Below are 11759 nucleotides of genomic sequence, written 5' to 3' on the forward strand. Positions count from 1 at the left end.
GTGATCCTGAAGTCCTGGGATGGAGTCCCACGTCAGGCTCCCTGCATGGAGCCTGCTTCTCTCTCTGCCTGTGTCTCTGCCTCTCTATGAACAAATAAACAAATAAAATCTTAAAAAAAAAAAAAAAAGAAAAGAAATTCACAACTTTAATCAGATTCCAACACAACTCAGCAACTAAGTACAAGGAAACAAAAAATCGGCAAGAATATAAAAGAATTCAAGAAATCATCACTGACTGGAACTAAAGGACATTCAGAAAACACTCCACTCAATAACAGCAGAATATATTTATGTGTATAAGCAAAACTCACCAAGATAAATCATAAAATCTTAATCTCTTTTTTCTTTTAAGAATTAAAATCACACAAAGCATGTTTCCTAATCATACTGGAATGAGACTAGAACTCAGTAACAGAACGGTAACAGGAAAATAAACGTACTTCTAAATAACCTGTGAGTCAAGGAGGAAATTCAAGAAAAATCAGAAAATAATCTAAATTGAATTAAAATGAAAGTACAACATACCAAAATTTGTGAGATATAGCAAAAGTCTGGCTTAAAGCACTATATACATATGTTAGAGAAAAGAAGAATGGTCTCAAATCAATAATCTAAGCCTCTGGGGGTACCTTGGGGGCCTCAGTGGTTGAGCATCTGCCTTCAGCTCAGGTCATGATCCCAGGGTCCTGAGATCAAGTCCCACATCAGGCTCCCCACAGGGAGCCTGCTTCTCCCTCTGCCTAGGTCTCTGCCCCTCTCTCTGTGTCTTTCACGAATAAATAAATAAAATCTTTTTTAAAAAATAATCTAAGCTTCTAAGGAATTAGAGAAAGAAAAATCGAAATAAGCTCAAAGCAAGTAATAAAGCAGAACCAAAAAAAAAAAAAAAAATCAAAACCAGAAAAATAAAGGGAAAAAAAAATCAATAAAACAAAAAGCTGGTTCTTCAAAAAGATTAAAAACTTGAGGAACCATGCAGCCACTCTGGAAAGCAGTACAGAGGTTCCTCAAAAAAATGAAAATAGAGCTACCCTAAGACTCAGGAATTGTACTCCTGGGCCTTTACCCAAAGATACAAATGTAGTGATCCGAAGGAGTACCTGCACCCCAAGGTTTACAGCAACAACATCCACAATAGCCAAACTATGGAAAGAGCTCAGATGTCCATCGACAGATGAATGAATAAAGAATATGTAGCATATACAGACAATGGAATATTACTCAGCTATCAAAAAAAGGAGGAAATATGGGCAGCCCCAGTGGCACAGCGGTTTAGCGCCGCCTGCAGCCCAGGGTGTGATCCTGGAGACCCGGGATCGAGTCCCCATCAGGCTTCCTGCATGGAGCCTGCTTCTCCTTCTGCCTGTGTCTCTGCCTCTCTCTCACTCTCTCTGAATAAATAAATAAATAAACCTTTAAAAAAAAAGAGGAAATCTTACCATTTACAATGATGGAACTAGAGGGTATTATGCTAAGCAAATAAGTCAGTCAGAGAAAGGGAATTATCATATGATTTCACTCATATGTGGAATTTAAGAAACAAAACAGGATCATAGAAGGGAGGGAAAAATAAGATGAAATCAAAGAGGAAGACAAACCCTAAGAGATTCTTAATCATAGGAGACAAACTGAGGGTTGCTAGAGGTGAGAGGGTGGGGGGATAGGGCTATTGGGTGATGGGCATTAAGGAGGGCACGTGATATAATGGGCACCGGATGTTACATGCAACTGATCAATCACTGAACTCTACCTCTGAAACTAATAACCACTACATGTTAATTAATTGAATTTAAATAAAATAAAATAAAAAAAAAAACACTTGGGGATCCCTGGGTGGCTCAGCAGTTTGGCGCCTGCCTTTGGCCCAGGGCACGATCCTGGGGTCCCGGGATCGAGTCCCACGTCGGGCTCCCAGCATGGAGCCTGCTTCTCCCTCTGCCTGTGTCTCTGCCTCTCTCTCTCTATCGTGAATAAATAAATTAAAAAAAAAAAAAAAAAAACACTTGAGGAACCTCTAAAGACTGGCAGGAAAAAAAGAATTATCATAATATTAAGAATGAAAGAAATCATTCCACCCTGTGGGGGGGCAGTACGCCTGAGTGGCTCAGTTGGTTGAGTGTCTGCCTTCCGCTCAGGTCATGATCCCAGGGTTCTGGGATCCAGCTCCATGTCAGGCTCTCTGCTTGGCAGGGACCCTGCTTCTTCCTTTCCCTTTGACTGCTACTCCCCTTGCTTGTATGCTCGCACTCGCCCTCTCTCTGTCAAATGGGTAGAATCTTAAAAAAAAAAAAAAAAAAGAATAAAAGAGGAGGCATCACTGCAGACCCCCAGACATATTACATATTATAGTAGAATACTAAGACAACTCTACACACTTAAATTCAACAACTTAGAGGAAATCGACCAATTCTTTGAAAAGCACACACTATAACAGAGAGAAAGGACCACTTCCTAAGTTACTTAATGAGGCCGACATGATGCTGATACCAAATCTGGCCAAGAACAATAGTACAAGAAAACTACTGACAGAGTTCAAGAAAACAGATACAATAAAGCTTAACAAAATACTACTAAATTCAAGCAACTGAAAAAGTAATATACCATGACCAAGCAGGGTTCATTCCAGGAATGCAAAGCTGGTTCAATAGTCAAAAATCATTAAGGTGATCTACCACATTAACAGTCTAATAAGGAAAAACTACATGATCACATCAATTTGATTCAAAAAAGCATTTGATAAAATCCAACATCCACTAATAAGACTCTCAGGCAACTAGAAGTAGAAAGGAATTTCCAAAAAAAAAAGAAAGAAAGAAAGAAAGAAAGAAAGAAAGAAAGAAAGAAAGAAAGAAAGAAAGAAAGGAATTTCCTCAGCCTAATAATGAACATCAACAAAAATCTACAGGAGACATACTTTATGGTGAAATACTGAATGCTTTCAATCTAAAATCAGAACAAGGAAATTGTAGTACAAGTCCTAGCCAGTGCAATAAAGAAAGAAAAGGTGTTTGGAATGGAAAACAAGAAAAAAATCACTACCCAGACACCATGATTGTCTACACAGAAAATTCCAATGAATCCACCCCAAAGTTCCCAGAATACGATTTTAGCAAGATCAAAGGACAGAAGATAGACACAAAAAAATTAATTACATTTCCCTATACTAATTATACATAAGTAAAACAAATTTTTCAAAAGCACATTTAGAAAGTTGGCAAAAATGTATTACTTATATATAAATCTAACAAAACATGTACAGACTCTATCTGTTGGAAACTACAAAACACCAACAAAAGGAATCAAACACAAATTAAATGCCAATTCTATCTCAATAAAAAAACAAAATCAAAGATCACCAAATAGAGATGCATACCATGTTCACAAATTGGAAGACTCAAAATAATAAATGCGTCAATTCTCCATCAAACTGATCTATGGATTTAGGACTATTCCATTCAAATCCCAGAAGCATTATTTGTAAATACAGGCAAGCTGATTCTAAAATGTATGGAAAGCAAAACAACTAAATAGTCAAAATTTTTTTCTTTAAAGTTGGAGAAATAAAAAATAAATAAAGTTGGAGAAATCACCTTGCTCAATTTTAAGACTTGCAATAATTAAGACATGAGGTATAGGCAATGAAATAGACCTATAAATCAATGGAACAGAAGAGAGAGTACAGAAATAACCCACTTAAATAAGGCCAACTAATTTCTAACACAGGTGAAAAGTCAATTCAATGGAGAAAGGATATCCTTTCAACAAAAGGGCCTGGAACAACCTGACACCCATATGCCCAAAAACAAAACAAAAACAAACAAACTAAAAAAATCCCTATCTGAATATGATACCTTATATATAATTAACTCAAAATGAATCACAGATCTAAATGTAAAACTATGAAACTTTCAGAAGAAAACAAGAGGAGAAAAGAAATCTTTATAATCTGAGGTTTTACAAAACAGAGTTCTTAGATATGACACCAAAAATTGTGATTCATAAAAGAAAAAAGCTGAACTTCATCAAAATTAATTTTTTCCTTGAAAGAAATAAAAACAATTAATAGAATAAAAATACAAGATACAGACTGAAAAAAAAAAAAAAAAAAAAGTTTGGGGCAGCCCGGGTGGCTCAACGGTTTAGTGCCGTCTTCAGCCCAGGGCGTGATCCTGGAGACCCAAGATTGAGTCCCATGTCGGGCTCTCTGCATGGAGCCTGCTTCTCCTTCTGCCTGTGTCTCTGCCTCTCTCTCTCTCTCTCTCTCTCTCTCCTCTCTGTGTTTCTCATGAATAAATAAATAAAATCTTTAAAAAAAAAAAAGTTTGCGAATTACAAATCCATCCTAAGATTCCTATCAGAATTATAAACTATAAAAACTCAAAAGTAAGGAAATAACCCAATTAAAAATATGCAAAGTCTGAATAAATACTTCACCCAAGAGGATACAAGAATGGCAAACACATGAAAAGTGTTCAGTATCAGTAGTCATTAGGGAAATGCAAATTAAAACCACACCACACCTATTAAAATGCTTAAAATAAAAACTACTGACAATATGAAGTGCTACCAAGGATGCCGAGTAACTGGAACTCTCATACATTGCTGGTAGAAGTTGAAAGAATAGGTAAGGCCACTCTGAAAATAGTTGGGCAGTTTCTTATATTACCATATGACCGGGGGAGCCTGGGTGGCTCAGTGGGTGAAGCATCTGCCTTGGGCTCAAGGTCACCATCTCAGGGTCCCTAAATGGAGCCCCGAGTCAGGCTCCCTGCTTAGCGGGGAGTCTGCTTCTCTCTCTCCATCTGCCTCTCCTCTCTGTTCTCTCTCTCAAATAAATAAAATCTTTAAAAATATATATATTATCATATTACCCAGCACCCACACCTTAGTAAATATGAAAACACTAGAAAAATGAAAATTTACTTCCATACAAAAAACCTGTACACAAATATAGCAGCTGTATTTATTTTCACAAAAACCTGGAAAGAACCTCAACATCCACCATGGGGAAAATGGATAAACTGTGGTACATCCATATAATGGAATACTACTCAGCAGTAAAAAGGAACAATTCAGATGAGTCTCAAAGTTGTTAGGCAAGCTCAGTGAAATAAACCAGTCTCAATAAGTTACATACTATATGATTCCATTTAAATGACTTCTCCAAAAGATAAAATCATAGTAACAAAGTACTGGCTGCCAAGAGTTTAGGGGTGGGAGAGAGTGTGATCTCACAGGGATTCCATGAGGGAGCTTTTGTGGGTAATGAAACTCTTCTGTATCCTAACAGTGATAATAGATACATTAATCTATATATGTGTTAAATCCGCCAGTACATTTTAAAACATCAATTTCACTACATGTTAATTTTTTAATTAGTATACAATAAAACCACTTAGAAAAACTGCCTGGCAGTATCTACTAAAGTCAAACTACATGTACACTTAGCAATTCCACTCCAGATATATACAGATATACACTGGACTGAAATGAGTACTCACGTTCAACAGAAGACATGTACAGGAATGTGCATATCAGTCATAACATAAAATAACCCATATATATGTCCATCAATAATAGAATGAATAGGGATCCCTGGGTGGTGCAGCGGTTTGGCGCCTGCCTTTGGCCCAGGGCGCGATCCTGGAGACCCGGGATCGAATCCCACATCGGGCTCCCGGTGCATGGAGCCTGCTTCTCCCTCTGCCTGTGTCTCTGCCTCTCTCTCTCTCTCTGTGACTATCATAAATAAATAAAAATTAAAAAAAAAATTTTTTTTAATTTTAAAAAATTAAAAAAAAAAGAATGAATAACCTATGGTATATTCACACAATGGAAAACTGCATGCCATGAAACACAATGATGAGCTGCTACCTCAACAACATGGCTGCACCTCAATGTTGAGCCAGAGCACTGGCAGAGTACTTTTACGTGAAATTCAAATAAAGCCAAAATGCACAAGAAGAGTTGGTGGGGATGACTGCAAAGGGGAACAAGGGAGCATTCTAGGGTACTGGGAATATTCTTTATCTGTATTTTATATCTTGATATATTAGTTACACTGGTGTACACATACATAAAATGCTGAATCAAAGAGGTGCTCTTTGCAGCTTCATCAAATTGTTAATCTTACTTAAAGCACATTAAGGTTCTAGATCTTTATTTGACATACATCCTCAGGTCATTAAGGCAAATGCGAACTAGAAAGTTATGACTGAACCTCATTTTATCACAGCAGCAATTTCTGCAACACATCCAACGTACCCCCAAATCCATAATTATACCATCTAACTATGAATATACTTGTAGGATAACCTTTAGACATTACTAACATCATCTCCTTCTTGCCACCTTTTCATCAATGAAAAGGATTCATATTGTTACAAATGCCCCCTACACCACAACAGGTTTCTCTGACTTCACAATTTTAATATCCCTGTTTGAAAATGTACTTTGATCCCTACCCCCAAATGGCTTCCTTTTATAAATCTCTAACAGCATTATAAAAATAGCTCTAAACTCCCTTTTGAGCCCTCCATGAGTGTAAACTATATGTAACTTGATATTCCAACAGCTAGTGACATGGGTCAATTTCCATAATAGAGGAATTCTGGGTTTTGTAAATAATATGTGCATGACTTAATTTTGGACACCTATTCAGAAAACAGGATTCTGATGGTGTAAAAACATTTTGCATATATTGACTATTAAAAATAGAAAAGGCAAAAAAAATAAAAAATAAATAAAAATAGAAAAAGCTCAAATCAGTTGTATTTGAAAAATGATGTGGGGCGACCACTCATTTGGTCAAGTGGCTACCTTTGGCTCGGGTCATGATCTGCAGGTCCTGGGACAGAGTCCCAAGTTAGGCTCCCTGCCCACTGGGAAGTCTGCTTCTTCCTCTTCCTCTACCTCTCCCCTCTCCCTACTCGTACTCATTCTCTCTCTCAAATAAATAAAATCCTAAAAACAAAAAGAGAAAGAAAAAAATGTTAGTAATATCAGGTTGTAAAAGTATCACTTTTTTTTTTTTTTTTTGCTCTACAAGTAACACTCGCTGTAGAAAAGTCTTTTTTTTTTTTTTTTTAAAGATTTTATTTATTCATGAGAGACACAGAGAGAGGCAGAGAGGCAGAGACACAGGCAGAGGGAGAAGCAGGCTCCGTGCAGGGAGCCCGATGTGGGACTCGATCCCGGACTCCAGGACCACACCCTGGGCCGAAGGCAGGCACCAAACCACTGAGCCATCCAGGGATCCCCCTGTAGAAAAGTCTTAAAGCTTGAGGCATGTGCAGAAAGGAAAAAAAAAGAAAGCCATCAGAATTTCCACCACAAAATATTTTGATGCATACCCTATCAGACTTTTCTATGCAAATATATATACACACAGATATTTTACAAAAGCGGGTCTGTACAACAAACATTTTCTATTTTGTAAGCTTCCTTCTTCACTTAATACATCACAAACGTTATGAAAATTACATTTAAAATAGAAATGCATGGGACATCTGGGTGGCTCAGCAGTTGAGCATCTGCTTTCAGCTCAGGACGTGATCGAGTCCCACACTGGGCTCCTTGTAGGGAGCCTGCTTCTCCCTCTATGTCTCTGCCTTACTCTCTCCATGTGTCTCTCATGAATGAATAAATAAAATCTTAAAAAAAAATAAAATTAAAAATAAAACATAAAAGGCATGTGGTGCCTGGGTGGCTCAGTCAGTTAAGCGTCTGCGTTTGGCTCAGGTCATGATCTTGGGGCCCTGGGATCGAGCGCCCCACATCAGGCTCCCAGCTCAGCGAGGACCCTGCTTCTCCCTCTCTCTCTGCCCCTCTGCCCCCCACCCCCACCCTAGCTTTTCCTCTATCTCTCCCTCATAAATTAATAAATAAAATATTTTTTTAAAAAAAGAAAAGCAAAATAGTAAGATCTAGTCACAACACCCTTCACCTACCAACTTTTCATTTCAGAGCCAACCCTTTACTAACACATCAGAGCAGACTGCAGAACAAGGCTATTAGAACAAGGCCTTATACAAGACCCATTCATGTTCACCATTCTTAACTGTACGAGGTTTTCCCATTTCACAAGTGGAAAAAGCTTGATCAAAATCATCCTGTGGCAAAATCCCCAAATAAAGTCCAACCCAGCCTCCTGGAAATTAATGACTATGCACATACACAGCACATTATGTGTTACCAGGCACTGTTTATTTAATTCTTACAATAACCCTAGGAGCTAGGTGCCACATTACTTAGGACACCAAGGCAGCGTGAGTTTGACACCTTGCCTGAGGGCGCAGAGCCTATCCAATTTGTATCCCCCAGGTTTTGGTGGGTCAAAAACTCTATAAGCTACATGATGTTTTCCTACTGGCCTCTCAGCCCTTGCTTCTATGTAGAAGCCGCCCACATGCAGAAAGGCCCTCTGCCTGAGCAGCTGCTCTGGGGAAGGCGGTCGTAGGTTTAACACTCAGGGCTATTTCCAACACACGGGACCCCTACTGAGAATCAACACAGTGCTTCCACTCTTACCTCTGTCTCAGGCACTTTCTGGTCTGGTGACCCCACATAGAATGGAAAAGATGCACCCCTGAAATCAAACATAAGCTTCTCCCGGAAATGGAGGGCCGGTACCCACTCCCTGTTATTTGTTGACAACAACTGTTCTGGGGTGCCTCTTCTGCACCAGACAAGATTCCCCCAAAGAGCTCACCTTCTTGGGGAAACAACCCAGAGCCTTCAGAATTACAATAAGGATTTTTATGATCAGTGTCAAGAACACTTTTAGCCCTGTCACCGTGGGTATGTTTCACAGTTATCAAAAATACTTGCAAAGAAATTTTAAAGCTCACGATAGAACTTTAAAACTTTAAAATACAAAAAAAAAAAAAAAAAAAAAAAAAAACTTTAAAATACAGTAAAAGAGGGGATCCCTGGGTGGCTCAGCGGTTTGGCGCCTGCCTTTGGCCCAGGGCGCAATCCTGGAGCCCCGGGATCGAGTCCCACGTCGGGCTCCCGGCATGGAGCCTGCTTCTCCCTCCACCTGTGTCTCTGCCTCTCTGTCTATCATAAATAAATAAATCTTTAAAAAATAAAATAAAATACAGTAAAAGAGAGTGTTTTTCAAGGTGCAGGTCACGAATCAATGGTACACAGTAAAGTAATTCTGTGTACCACAACCACTTTATTAATGAAATGGAACAGAATTAAAAAGATTAAAAAGTACTGGAATATTATTCATTAAAATTTTTGTTGTGTAAGCAGAAGTATACACTACAGGTCTTAGTCTTATTTCTTACAGGGGTTCATGGTCAAAAACCTTGATTCAGAAGTTTAACAGAGTAAGACAATTCCGTCAAAAAGAATACTAGATGGGGGTGCCTGAGAGGCTCAATCGGTTAAGGGTCCAACTCTTGGTTTCCGCTCAGCTCATGATCTCATGGGCGAGGGGCTCCTGCTGGGTGTGGAGCCGGCTTGACAGTTTCTCTCCCTCTGTAGCCTGCATGTAACTCTCACTCTCTAAAAAATAAAATAATGATGATAATAATACTTGATAAACGGTTACATATGAATTTAATGTGGTTAGAATAGCCTAAAAGAAGACTATTCTACCTAAGTATTGCAAAGTAAATGGGATTTATTAAAACCCGAAACAATGGTACCACAAACTTGTTTTTACTGACTCAACATAAATGTTCTACTTTACACCAAGATACAACAAGTATCATCCACATTTTTGTAAAGGATTTGCACAGGCAGACCTTCTACCCTCACCTCCCCAGCAGCAGCAAACACTGCCCTTAATTTACAGCCCAGGATCCAAACGCCTAAACCTCATCCCTGATCCCAACAACTGTACCTGTTTCCCTGTCCAGAGTATTGGAAAGGTTAGCCTCTGGAAGCTGAAGGCCAGGGCTACCATCCAGGATCCCAACAAAGGTAGCAATATCATCTAAAGAAAGCTCCAACAAGAGCACTTATTACTCCACTACAGCAGAGGCTGAAGGGACTTTAAACTGAAACTAAAGGACACATACGTTGCTGTATGTTCACTAACAGCAAAAGCATCAGAAAGCCACGCCGTATGCAACCGTTCCTTATCTGCTCTCACTGCATACCATTCCAACACAGTACTGAGCATCTTGCACACAATTCATGTGTCATAATCTGGCACCGCAAATGCTCCTAATGAGGCTCTCTCTTAATTGCAAAGATCTTTAAAACAACCTGATTTCAGTTGTAACCACCCAACTTTGTTAAAGTCCATGATCCTTCAGGAGCCATTGGAACGAACTGGAAATGCCTGTCAAGCGCACACCCTCGCACTACCATTGTGTCTTCTCAAGTGCTGGGACCAACCGCCTAACAAAGGTGCAGCAACCCACCACCACCCGGAGATGCAGCGTGTGCTCGCTGCTTTCGTAAACACAGGAAAAAAAGGAAAAAAAAAAAAAAAGTACTTTTCAAATTCCTCAAGCCCAAACACTAAATACGTGCCCGAGTCACCAGACCACCGATTACCCCTGAAAACTTTTTTAAGAAGCTGGAGGCGAAGAGCCAGGGCTCCGAGAGACTGTCAGGTAGCTTTCAAATGACCAAATCGGAGCAGAAAAAGAAAACTTCTGTGAGGGCGCTGCTCAGTCACCCCTCGCGAGGGATGGAGAAGGGAGGCACCGTGACACCACCTTTGAAAGCACGCTCGACTCCGAAGGGAAGCCCCGCTCGTCACCTGACTCCTAATTATTCTGGAATTGCACACGAGCAATTTCAAGGACGAGCTCGGCGCGGGGCGGGATGGCAGCAGCCCCGGGTCCGTGACAGCACCGCGCAGGTGGGCAGAGGCGCAGGCAGCGCGGCGCGCCGCACCCAGGAGATGCCGGCACCTGGCGCGGGCAGCCGGTCCCCCGCGCTCGCCGGCCCCGCGGGAGGGCTGTCACGGCGCCAGCGGCCCGCGGCCTCCCCGCAGCTCCGGCCCGCCCCGGCCCGGCCCGGCCCGGCCCCGCGCCCGCCCGTTACCCGCGCAGAGCCGGGCCCCCGGCGGGAGGCCAGCCCGGGTCCGCCCGCCCACCCCGCCCCCGCCCCGCCGCTGCTTACCTCGAAGTAGCCTCCGGGGGCGGCGCCGCCCGCGCCCGCGCCCGCGCCGAGGGGCCCGTTGGCCGCCGCCGCGCCGCCCGGAGCCGCCAGGCCCACGGCCTGGGAGCCGCGCAGCACCGCCGCCGGGCCGGCCTTGCCGCCGCCCGCGCCGCCGTTGCCCCCGCCCGAGCCGCCGCCGCCGCCCCGCTTGTTCTTCCGGCGCTTGGCCCCGCGCTTGGCGTCGGCCGGGCTCATGGCGGGCAGGCGGGGAGAGGGCGCGGAGCGGGCGCGGGGCCGCGGGCGGCGGCGGAGGGCGGGGAAGGCGGGGAGGCTTAGGCGGCGGCAGGGCGCTCCGGCCGGCCGAGGGCGGGGGGCGCTGCACGGGGTCGCCTGCGGGCGGGGAGGGCCAGGAGGGCCGGGCGGGCGGGAGCTGCGGGGAGGCCGCTGGGCGGGAGGAACGGCGAGTCCACCGGGCCCGGCGCCGCCGCTGACCAGAGTTAGAGTCCAATATGGCGGACACAAGGGGAAAGGGATCCCAGTTTACGTCGGGGGAGGGGGAAGGAGCGGCGGGGAGGGGGAGGGGTGTGGGCGCCCTCCCCCCCCCGCCTTACTCCGCCCTCCCGAACGCCGCTCCCCCCTCCCTCGCCCGCCCCCTCCCGCCGTTAACGAGCGCCGGCGCGCAGGGCACG

General features: G+C 43.0%; 1 protein-coding gene across 4 annotated transcripts in view; it reads right to left on the minus strand.

Moving 5' to 3' along the window:
• FAM193A (family with sequence similarity 193 member A) overlaps positions 1-11166 on the minus strand; it is a 165467-nt gene extending 154301 nt beyond the window's left edge. For all 4 annotated transcript variants that reach the window (XM_072803976.1, XM_072803964.1, XM_072803966.1 and 1 more), the window contains exon 1: positions 11092-11166. The gene's annotated coding sequence lies outside the window, so the exon portion shown is untranslated. The remainder of the gene's footprint in view (positions 1-11091) is intronic.
• Between the last annotated feature and the right edge of the window lie 593 nt (positions 11167-11759).

This window comes from Canis lupus, chromosome 2, assembly GCF_048164855.1.
Source record: "Canis lupus baileyi chromosome 2, mCanLup2.hap1, whole genome shotgun sequence".
In the NCBI taxonomy this organism is placed as follows: Eukaryota; Metazoa; Chordata; class Mammalia; order Carnivora; family Canidae; genus Canis; species Canis lupus.